Source organism: Orussus abietinus, unplaced genomic scaffold (assembly GCF_000612105.2).
Source record: "Orussus abietinus isolate OABI.00-Male unplaced genomic scaffold, Oabi_2.0 scaffold179, whole genome shotgun sequence".
In the NCBI taxonomy this organism is placed as follows: Eukaryota; Metazoa; Arthropoda; class Insecta; order Hymenoptera; family Orussidae; genus Orussus; species Orussus abietinus.
In genome coordinates, this window is record NW_019394334.1 from 156,364 (window position 1) to 169,078 (window position 12,715).

A 12,715-nucleotide genomic window follows, 5' to 3' on the forward strand; every position below is an offset into this window, starting at 1 on the left:
TGCAATATAATTTGTAGATTTTAAGGTGCGATTTGGATAAACGTATTTCTAAATGCAACGGTTGCAAGGGCATACAATGCATTTTAAAAAAGAAATAATTGCATTTATATAATATTCATTATTGAAATTCGCAGGAACCAACATTTTCTCTACTTTCTTTGTGTGTATATTTTAACGAGTTGCTTAGTTGAACCGAGTAACACTTTCATGCATAATTTAATGCGAGTGATAAGCAAGACATCCAGTTGAGCACCCCTTAATGTTGTTTTTACATATGTGGTATTAATTTTATATATAACTCTGGGTACTTATTTATTCAAGTTAAAAATACAAAGATTTGTAGATCTAGACATAGATTTTCATTATGGTGCCCCATGTTTGTAAATTTGCAATGAAGAACAGGTCAATCGTCCTTTTATATTTTTAAAATACTGGAGCTTGCTCATTTCATTTCCATATCGCTTAACCCTTTTAGTGCTGGAGAACGATATATCGTCGTTTTACAAGGGCTAACGACTTCGGCCGGCACTAAAAGGGTTAACATGCTTTCAAAATAACATATAGAACTGTATATACATTCCTTTATTCAATGGTTTTTTTTTTTCAGATTTTCCACTTTCAATTTTTGTTGAACGAAATAAATTTTTTTTATATAAGGTTATAACGAGTATACAGAGAACCCACTCAATTCGGTTATAAACTGCTCTAGTATTGACTATTGATGCAGGGAGAGGGGAAGTCTGGGTATGGCTATCTGATTACCTTACTTTAATCAACTTCTAGGTTTTCCTTGAGTGTACTCTATCGTAGAAGTGTTGCACCGGCTTATAAGCGACTTACTGATTGTTCAAATCTAAGCAGAAGTGAAATTTTGATATTTTAATTTGACGAACAGAAAGATGTCCAAAAAGAACATCAACTAAATGACAGGCTGAGGAGATTAAGGAAGAATATCAAAGTGCCTGGTATCAATCAATTAATTTTGAGGTCGATTCAGCCATCCGTACAGGGTTATACGTTTCCGTAATCTTCGTTCCATGCCGTGATCTCCGTGATGCCGTGATAGCCGGTTCAGTATATCTCCGGACATCGAGATACCAGAAAGAATGTGGAATTCGTTTAATTTCCTGCTGCAACACATTAACATTGTGTTGGAGTCCATTCAGACGTATTAGCTCTGGCACCGTACCCCACCGTCCGTTCGGTGAAAATATCGGTCCAGATTACGGTCAGAATATTGAAACCGATACGAACGGACGGATACGTTTGAACAATTCGATATAAATCCAAGACGATATTTCCATCAGTGCTCGGAACGTAGTAGATACGATACGAATAGATCCGAAAAGGCCTTTAAAAACGTAAACAACTCTGAGTTCGGTTAAAAAGCTGTACAAGCGGTTGATGCTGCCAATTCTACTATTCTGAGTATTAGACCTTGACATTCCAATATAAACCGTAACTTCGTTCTTTAATTATTTTCAGATTATTTTTTGTAGCAATATAAAGAAAACATGATGGCACATATAAAATAATAATCTAATTCCTCTTATTATTATCGATCAATTGTCCTCTATTGGACCAATAGAGAACACTTAATGTAGCTCTTAAGTAACATGTTTTTCATGAATTACGAAAAATTGGGAAAAGTCATTAGTGATGAAAAATTAACAGGTGACAAGGAGCATTGTGCGTAAATTTAGTGGGAATAAACACGATACCTATGATCTTATCAGTCATTTATTTTTGGTCGGTTATGCTATTTTCTTGGTCATTTTCTGAATTGGAGGTCTTGTTACTTGGAAATAAGAGACATCATTGGCTAAATGTTTAAATTTGTATTATTTAATATAAAAAAAATGGTTAACTTATTTATTGAATGAGCGTACACCCCCGTATCCCGACGTTTGTATAATTGTGAGAGAAAATTGTAGGAAATCGGATGGAGAATGGGAGCGAAAAATATCCCCCTACGGTTACTTCCGAGGGTTCGTTTATAACCGGCAATCAACAAGGGCGCGCCGATGATCGTTCAACCAATTTGCGTTTACGTCCGACTGGTAGCATAATTGACATAATTGTAGCTCTTTTAAAAGTTGGAAGTAACACATGAAAAGGTATTTCCGAGGTTATGGTACTTGTGGTCACGCGTTAGCAAACCGGTAATGAAAACTGGACTCTGGAATTAGAGAGTCGATGCTTAATAGTTGAGGTTTAGTAGAGACTGTATAACATTTTTCCTTGACCACTATTATTTTATATTCTTACCGAAACTCATAAAAAGTGCAGCTCTTCGAAATGTTCCCTGTCTCACTCTTAGACGAAATTTCTTTTGCATGCAAAGATCAGCGATTTTAGAGAACAAATAAATAAAGGGGACAAATAATGGAAACACGGGTTTTCGAAAAACAAATAATGTATTGGATATGAGAACGCGTCGGAGTGCCTGGTAACTGATGTCCTAGAAACGGTTCAAAACTAATTGTTTTCACAAACAGCTACCCTGAAGGCAAAGCCTTATTCAAGGCGTCGATACGCGTCCTAAAAAGATACCGCGCACATAGGGCCGTTCCTGGCGGGGATGCAAAAGATGCCTCCGCACTTGGACAACCAAATCTAAGGGCCAGCCCCAGACCATTTGTTACGTATAAAATGTTGACTAATAAAAAAAGTATAAGAAAAATATAAATATAAAAATATTTTTTGACATGCCACGAAAAAATAAAATTGATTTAATCAATTTTATATTGAACAAATAACCATATTTTGTTCAGATTTCGTATATTATTATTTAGAACTTGACGTTCACGCACGGGACAGCAAAGACGGTCTTAAAGAAAGAAGTCCGGCAATACAATTTCATTCAGAATCATAAAACCGTTTTCTACTATCCACGTTGCTAATATTGACAAGATATTCCTTCTTGAATTATACAAACTTTTGCAAATCTGCAATGTAGTACACAGTACTGAAAAATTGAAGTGCACGTATATGTAAAACTATGGAGTACGATTACACGCCTGTCCTCCTCTTTTTTGCATATGCATCACTTTTCTTGTCCCCTACCCCTCTTTTACCCGTTACCTGCGGAATTTACTATAACGTTACGGGTTATCGACTTGTATACACGTCGAACGCAGTTAGCTGGTTAAGGTGAAGTGAAACACGTCGAGGAACTTGATCGACGTGCATAACGAAGATTTTTCTAAATACCTACGTTGTCGACGTTCGTTTTTATATTGACAGCTGTGTCGAATTATATTGGATATTGCACTAAATGGCATACTCCACCTACCGTTTTCGTACAATAATTATAAAGAAATCGAAGTAAAACTCTAGAAATCCTCTGGATTCATGCTTTCTGGGGCCATAATTGGCTGCAGAGGGACCCCCTGCGCTATCTGTGATTTCCAGGTCAATTAAATTTTCACTCCGAGTTCTCGTATTCCCACCGTTTTAGCATAGAAGCTCGCATTTCAACGGAATAAAGGCATAAAGCACTTTTTTTGCCGTTATCCCGTTGAAATGCGAATTTATCGATTACCAGAGTATTCTAAATTGTCGTAAAATTGTCCTGACCCTTTCGTTTCTCATATCAGAGCCTTCGATAATTGTAGATTGATCGAAATATGAGAGCTCGACGCCATTTTGGTTCTGGTCTGGGCTGAGTTACAAATTTTTTCGAAAAATCCAAATTTTGAATGTTTCAGGACAATTCTTAGATGATCACAAGATATGTGTCAAAGTTTCAGACAGTTTGGTCCTATACCCTTAAAAAAAAGTGTTGTATTCGAATCGACTTATTTGAAGGGGGTTTCACTTCACCTTAAATATCGTATGTAGGGCAAACTATAAATCGAAAGGTAGCGTGAAGGGGTGGCGTATCGGAACGGTTGTATCGGCCAAGGGATCGTCTATCCGACGCAGAGTACGGTTCAAGGTCATCAAAAGCACGTGCTTCCCATTCGCCGGGCAGCCAATGCGCGCCCTCGCCGAATGGTGGCTCACCGCACCTTGCTAAAAATATTCTCTTTCCCTTTCTGGCGATCTCTCGTTCGGTAGCGAGAGAGGTCGCTATTGCGGAGCATGCCACGGTGCTCCAAATCAATAACTTCGCTACTTTGCGGACTTGCCTTGAATCTGCGTGTCCGTCGGTTTGTCTTCGCTTTCCTCGCCTCCTTTTACTTGAAAGCAGGCGACCTCACTGTTTAAACGGTAACGCGTCGAGTCTGCCGATGCCTCATTGGTATTTATTTCGAAAAGTCGAAACTAACTCGCTTAAGTAAAAGAGAATAAATAATCACAGAAATAGAGTTTCATTTACGATTTCGATTCTAAAGCGTCGATAATCAACAAAGGTACGAATCATTTATTGCTTAAGTGCAGGGTGAATGCGACTATTCTTAACTTCCTATTCGAAAATTTGTGATAAAATCAAAATCGTATTGAGTCGAAATTGGTTACTTAAAAATGATTGTAAAAATGATGGTAAAAGCGGGGTTAGACACGGAATGGGGGCAGGGGGGGATTTGTGCATAATTAACAAAAATTATATTTAGAGGTGGTTAGATTTTACTTTTTTTTTTCTTTTTGCAATAGAGTATTTTATTGAAATACATAATAGCAGTAATGCGCGGAGGGTGTATTCGATTTTGACCCCCGCTATTTTCATTGTATGAAAGGAATGAAGAAAAATGCCTCATTTTGTTTGCTGTATATATTACGTGCGTGAGGAACATCAGAAAAATACTGTGTTGTGGTTGACGAAGTTGACGACCGGGGCAAAATCACATGGTGACATGATTTTTTTTTTTTAAATAGGTACCTGTCATTTTACGAAAATGTAATAAATATTATCTTTTACTTTGCGTCATTTCAAATATATTGTTTCACTCGCCATCCGAATTTTTTCGATTGGATTATAACATTAAATCTGGCCTAATAAGTTTGAAAAAGAATTCAATAAATTATTATTCAAACTTATTAGGCTAATGGGTTTACTTGGATTCAGCAAAATTAGGCTTATCCTACCTGGACGTGAAAGGTATCGGAAATTTCTGAGACTATAGAGTAAACGTATTATACCGGTATGTGCTAAATTAATTCTCGTTATCGATATAGATAATGTTAATGTTACACAAGCGGCGCTCGGTGGGTCTGAAACGATGATAGAATAGTTGAAGGGATATCACGGAATCCCCGCGTGCTAGAGATAAAAAATCTATAAATACGTACGGGAAAAAAATTGTTGCGATTTGCTATCGATAAAAGATATCAACACATTTTTTCATGTCTTAAGGGTAAAAAATAATTATCTTAATTGAACTTAATTCTGTTAAATGCCTACAATATTATTCGATATCAATTTTGGTTGGAAGAATCGTTTTTCCCCTGAATGTATGACATGATTATAAAAACAATTTTTAGCTATATCTCTTTTTACAGTTCCCGAAGCATATTCCTCTGCTATATTTCGGAAACTTTAAAAAAAATTGCAAATATTTCGAAATCAGCTTATAATGGAATTATTTCCTACCATTGTTATATTAGGAAATCATTGAAGTATTGTAATAGTAGCTATTCATACTCTAAGAGTACCAAATTTCATAAATCGAGTTGAGAATTAAACTTCTACTCTGTTTTTGCGGAAGTTGCGGGGTGGAGAGAACGGATAAGTCGCGACTGCTGAAATGATTAATTGATTAGATAAAGTAATATTATCGGCAAGACAAACGAAATGTAAATAATTGATAAAACTCACGTAGAATTTAACATTTCGGTCAATTCATCAACGGTGTATTGGAGGTCTTATTCATTCGGTGTGTGACATATAACTACTTTGCCCGGTTACAAAAGGGATCAACGCATTAAGTCCTTTGACCATTTCAACGTTGAATCGTATAGCACATTCTTACTGGAACGTATGCATATCTAGATGGTATTAAGTTTAACCGCAATCACGCGGTGAACGCATGAACGGCGTAATTGGAAAAGCACTCGATCACGTCAGAAAAAAAACGAACAGGAAAAATGTCAGAAGCGAGGTGTTATCTTGTACCCTTATCCTGTACGTCTCAATGTCGTAAAAAAAGTAGTACTTGGTTAATTAATATGTACGTGTAGTACGGTAACGAATAATGATATAATATGTGCCGAGAAACCGAGTCTAGGCCCGAGATACTTGCAAATATAAGCCTCGTGAATATTTGAAAATTGAAGGCGGAAGTTGAAAGATTTAAGGCCCATTGACACACATCTGATCCAGCTGCAGCTTGTAAAGTGACGAACATGAGTGCTTTCCATAGGGATAGGTACCGTCAATGAAAAACACCAATGTTTGCACATCCAACTCGTATCCGATCCGGTCAATCCGGCAAAATCGGAACAATGTTTTCTAATGAAAGCGTTTGCATCTCTCCTTTACCATTCTGTCCGATCCGATCAGGTCCAGTCTGTCTCCGACTCTTCCGATATCGTGGCTGACCGATCGTGGAAAATCCGGAAAATGGCCGAACCTGATCGGACGGAGCGAAAACGGAGAGGTGGAAACGCTTCCATTAAAAAACATTGTTCTGATTTTGTCGGAGCGAACAGATCGGATACGTATTGGATGTGCGTAAATAGGCCTTTTTTTACATTGGCAGTCCCATATCCCTAAGGGAGGCATTCAAGATGTTCATCCATTTCCAAACCAGAGCTGGATCGGAGACCGGTCGGACGTATGTAAATCGATCTTTAACGTTGATACTCCAGGCTCAGTTACCACATTAACGCGTAACAATATCCTTTATATATTATTGAAATATATAGTAACCATGCATTATTAATACCTTTTCTGTTTGAAATCAGAGTTCCATTGAACCATTAAAGTGTCGAATCCGGTTGAAAAAGATTAATCCCATCATTTACAGATAAGGTTCAGAACCAACAAATTGTGAGTGATAAATTCACATAATTTTTTCATTTAGTTTAAAAAGTAATTGTGCCGTGAGTTGATTTGATAACTAAAAAAAAATAGTATTTATCTCCCAGCCAGTTGGAGTGCCTCGTATTGATTACATGTCCAGCTTGAACGTGATTCGTGCTAAACGGGCTCACTGATAAGCAATGTACTTAACCCGAGACAATGAGAAATGTTCGTACTTCTTTTGTAGGTAATGAAACGAACTGAATCGATAGTGCAATTTGTTCATGAATAGCTGAAGCTTAGAACACGGGTTACAAAGAATAATTATAGAAACGAATTTCTTCCATAATATGTATCAGGCTTAATAATAAAACTAATTCTTATACTGTATAGCCTATTTGAATGAATGTATATGTAATTTAGTATTTCGATAACGATCCGTCAGAAAATTATTCGATCGCAGATTATTGATTTCGTTTTTTATCTTGTATAATGACGGGAACGTATTATCATGGTTAAGAAAAAGACATCGATAACTTTAACGCCTTAAAAAAATATGATAGAGAGAGATTCCATTCAGTTGTAATATTGGCCTCCTCTAGTAAAGCAATTTCACCTATGGAGCGTCGATAGCCCATCCCAATCAATTCATAGTGTAAATTAGTAATTTTTAATCATTCGAGTCAAGGCCCAAAGAAAACTCGAGGTCCTTCCCACGCGTACCAAAGGTCCGAGCAATCCACGAAAAGGGGGCAATAAACTTGAGTACGGACATTCTCAAAGAGGTCTTTTCGGCGATTTCCGTCGAAGGCACGGGACGACGTCTGGTGAACACATTTGTTAACTTTCCAAAAATTCCGGAGTTCACCTCTGGCGACCAGACGTCGCTCGAGGGTTTTTTCCGTGAATTCACAGCCTACGTGACCAGTCGTTTCGCGAGTGCCTGCGAGGGCGGAGACCCTGAACCTTCGAGAATTTTCCCTGCCAATGAGAATGCTCGACTCAAGTCTGACTTCCTCCCTCCACCTATTATAGTTAGCGGGAGAGTTATGCACTTTGGTATTTTTAAGTTCATTGTAAAAAATCAGATTAAAACCGACAGTTGACAACGCGCGATCTCACTATAAACGTTGGCGCGTCAACGTAGATTCACTCTAGTTGCCGAATCAACGCGAGTCACGAATCAACAATTGCCGAGTCAACTGACAACCATTTAAAATCACGCGTTCTCCGTTGTACCGAACAGAAATATACTTTACTTGTGTTACCTACATCCGGAGTTATTTTATTCATACGCGAAATCAGTTGCCCGCGATTAAGTTCTCGCGCAGCCCTACACTATTTGAGCCCGTCAATACCAGCCCGCGGATTTATGACCCTTGAGGATTGTCAATCAATCGCGAACTCCTTTAGTGTTACAGAAGAACCTAGAAGTATTTTTCTCATCATCCCAAATGACATATTTTAGGTGGTTAAGTTAAACAAAACGTCTCGTATTATTTGCGGATAGCAATTTGACACCGAAACTGTAGACGAAAGCCATTGTACATATGAACCCGCCGTAAATGATACGAGTTATTTCACATTCCCATCGGGCCGCTGTGTAATAAAATTGCGTGTTTTGAGAACGATTACAACACCAAGAATGAAATATCATGCAACGAATGATAGGGTAGTTCACTCAAGAAATTTCTCAAAAGAATTTCTCAGTAACATTACAGTTGATACTATCGTTTTATTACAAAGAAACGACATTAAATGGAAAATCGTGGACATTCACAACGTTATAATATTTTTCAAGAACTTTAGCGATGAATTGATAGTGATTAACATGTCACTGTATATTTTTTAAATAACTTTACGAAAATGATACAGTCCCAGGCTTGAATATAGACAAAATAATGATCGCTATCTATTACTATACTGGATCACAGTTGTCTCTCAATGACAGTAACCACTGACGGTTGTACTATACGCGGGTAGTGTGTTATATAATTAAGATTTATCTGCGTTATTGCCTACAAAATAGCGTCAAGATATTTGACTCTTGGGCAGCTTTCTAATCGTCCCTGCCCCACTCGTACAAACGCCGTTCAGCCCCTATTAGGTGTTATGAAGTATCATATATATACCAAAAAGTCAAAATATTTATAAAACATTTTTCCAAACTAGGTACACCGAATAATTTGAAGCATTAATGTGTGATTATGGAGTTAATAATGAAGGTCTTGAAACTCGCGAAATTTCATGTTTCCAAAAAAAAACGTATTCTTTTCGGACAAGAACCAAAGAAAGAAATTTGGTCGAAAAATGAAATTTCGTCAGTTTTAAGACTTTCATTGGCACTTACATAATCATGTGTTAAAGTCTCAAATTATCCGGTGCATCCAGTTTAGAGAAAAGTTTGATTAATATTTTCACGTTTTAACATATATATATAGCCCTTTCATATCATCTTAAACCGATAAAATCTGCCAATTATGTTTTATTTGTTTCTATGTCAGGATTGAAATCTTTAATTGCGCCAAATTTTCTAAAATTCTCGCCTATATTGTTGTTGAAGATATAGGTATTCTTTCAGTTAAAGATCATGATTATTTTCATTGTATACATAGTATTTCTTATTTAAGGTTATTTATGATTAATGAAAGCGTGTTTGCTACAATAAATTGTAACTTATGTTAACACATTCGAAAAAAAAGCTAATACGCGTTCCATTAGCAAAAAAAGAAAAAAAATGGCCTTCTCGAGCACATTATCCATGGCATCCTCTTCCAAAGGTCGCGTCGTCATCGTGAGCGTACTAGTTTTCTAAAGCCATGAGCGCTTAACGATCGTTATTTTACTGTTGTTATATCGCGCCAAATTACCGTGCCGTTACGAAGGACTCGTTTGATCTGTAAAGACGCATTCCTCGAAAACCCATCCTCGGCGAAACATAATACTTCTTTGGACTAGGTAAAAATCTGAGGAGACGAAGGAAGAATTTCTTCGTTCACCAGACGTTTCTTTAGCTTAAATAATTTAAGTTGAGAACAATCACAAGTTAAAAATCAATATTTCTATTCAGTACGACCTCGAGTCATTTTATCTACGATATTTCAGAATAAGCTAATTGAATTTTTTTGATAGGCAAAAATTGCGCATGAATCAACATGTCGATGCATAATTGAATTTTATTCACAAAATGAAATAAAGTTCTTTATTGAGAGTATCCTGTGTTTTCATTTTTAAATTAATTTACGTGGAAATGGTACGAGGTATTCAGCATCTCATAAACTTGACTCCAAAATCTCTATGCAATTCTCATTCGAGAATACTGAACATTTTGTAAAAAATTTTATTTTCTAATCTTGTGTTATTCTACGGTAAAGTTCAGAGTAATAAAAAAACAAAAGCAGCGGATGCACTTCGGAAGTAGATTTACGTAGACGACGGAAAAAAAAAAAGAAATTGCGTGCTGCGTCGAATCAACCTGCGCATCTGTAATCCTGTCTCCATGCCGGTATCACGTGCAATGACTTGAAGGAAACGTCCGCCGGTGCAGTGATTAGATGGAGTCGAATTTAATAGATAAGCGTTGTGACGAAGAAACCAGTAAGGTCTAAAAGCCCCCCTCCTCATTTTGCAAATCGCCGACATTACAAAAACTGGCACGACGGAATTTGCCTTTCAAGCTTCGCAGCAAGCAGTTTATCCACTCCGTGCTGTAGAAGGACAGAAATAGAGCAGTCAACGTAATCGGGTCTCATGCTTAAAATACTGCTTTGCGTGGCAAAAAATGTCCCGTCTTTGGGTGGAATCTAAAAGGGTGTGGTCATTTTCCTGGCTTACCTACAACTGGCTCGAAAGACTCGATGATCCTCCTGTGTCTTTACACAAAGCCTGATTGAGTACTCCATTTTGTGATGTAATGATGCTGCCAGATGTAAAATGTTTTCAGTATTGCACAATAAATGCCCGCCCATTCGATGATGAACTGAAAATCATGGTCAGTAGTTCTACCCTCACTAGTACGTACACTCATGTGTCTCATACACTCGTGAGTAGTACACTCAAATTTGTGATGGCATTGCTTTTCCGGATTCACTCTAACGATCTCTTGCCTACTGGATACATTTCTTGGAATAAAAACATTGATTCTTTTACTGCATTATTTTTTTAATGAATTAATAACCGAGGATGGTTAACTTGTGTAGGAATTAATAAACTATGTACATGTTTAAGAATTTTTCCTCGTCACAGAGGTTAGGAAGATTTTCGAATCTCAAAAGAACTACAGAGAAGAAGGAATCGTCCTGGAAGAAATATTTTTTAAAATCCCTCGCAAATAACTCGTTGCGATAAAAGACGTGCTTTCCTCCAAAAAGAAAGTTTTCATCGACAAACGTCCACTCAAAGTTCGGGAAACGGAGAAGAATCTATTCGAACCTCCGATATACGAGAATAGCTTGAAACCGCACGAAATAGCTTATTTAACACGAAATATCATTCAAGTCCCGACCCTGAATCTACGTCATTGCGTTTTCCTGGGTAGACGGTGCAAGCATTGTCTTTTGGCCAAGTCTTACGACGCGCCAAATCAACTTCACATACGCTTGTCGATATTAAGGTGAAGTGAAACACCCTTCAAATCAGTCGATTTGAATACAACACTTTTTTTTACGGATATTAGACCAAACTGTCCGAAACTTTGACACATCGCTCCTGATCATTTAAGAATTGTTCTGACACGTTAAAAATTTGGATATTTCAAAAAAATTTTTTGACTCAGCCTAGATTAGGACCAAAATGGCGATGAGCTCTCATATTTCGATCAATATACAATTATCGAAGGTTCTGATATGAGAGTGGAAAGGGTCAGGACAATTTTATGACAATTTAGAACACTGTGGTAATCGATAAATTCGTATTTGAACGAGATAAAGGCAAAAAAAGTGTTGTATGCGCTTGTATGCCAAAACGATGGCAATACGAGGTCTCGGAGTGAAGACTTAATTGACCTGGAAATCACAGATGGCGCAGGGGGTCCCTCTGCAGTCAATTAGGGCCCCAGAAAGCATGAATCTAGAGGATTTCTGGAGTTTTACTTTGATTTCTTTATAATTATTGTACGGAAACGACATATGGTGCACGGCATTTGGTACAATATCCAATATAATTCGACACAGCTATCAATATAAAAACGAACGTCGGTAACGTAGGCATTTAGAAAAATCTTCTTTATCGACGTTGACCAAGTTCCTCGACGTGTTTCACTTCACCTTAATCCCCGTTTATCTACATCGACAATTTGTGGAATATTTAGGCAGGAATTTTTCTCAGTGGAAGGGTAACGTCTTTGCGGTAAACGTTTGTCGTTGATAAAATGTATGGGCGCACCAATATAGCAGAATTCTTACCGTCTGCGTCATCTTAACACGAAGAGCGAAGAAATGCCACCAGTGCTTCTACCGTGATAAATGTAACATCAGCTGCGTATAAATATAGAGGCACCAGTTATGCAGCACCATTCTCAACAGTTTAGTTTACCTGCAACACTACACATGTCAAAAAAGTACGATAATCGAGAGTAAGTATAGGAGATCTGCTAAAAGCAGAAATAATGATTTTAAAAATAAAACATAGATCCCTGCATTTCCAAGATTCAAAAAGCATCGTTCCCGAATTCGTAAAATAAGTATTTTAACATTTATATACATTTTTGATGAAAATGATATGGGCTCGAAATTCTTTAAAAAACATATATATGCACATATATTACAAAAGGTTGATTACATGAGTAATAGGAATAAAATCAAGATATTT

The 12,715-nt window shown here is 37.2% G+C and overlaps 1 protein-coding gene across 1 annotated transcript in view; it reads left to right on the forward strand.

The window, feature by feature from the left end:
- Positions 1 to 12,715, forward strand: part of LOC105698891 (glutamate synthase [NADH], amyloplastic) — a 33,437-nt gene that overhangs the window by 959 nt on the left and 19,763 nt on the right. The gene's annotated exons all lie outside the window — the stretch shown is intronic.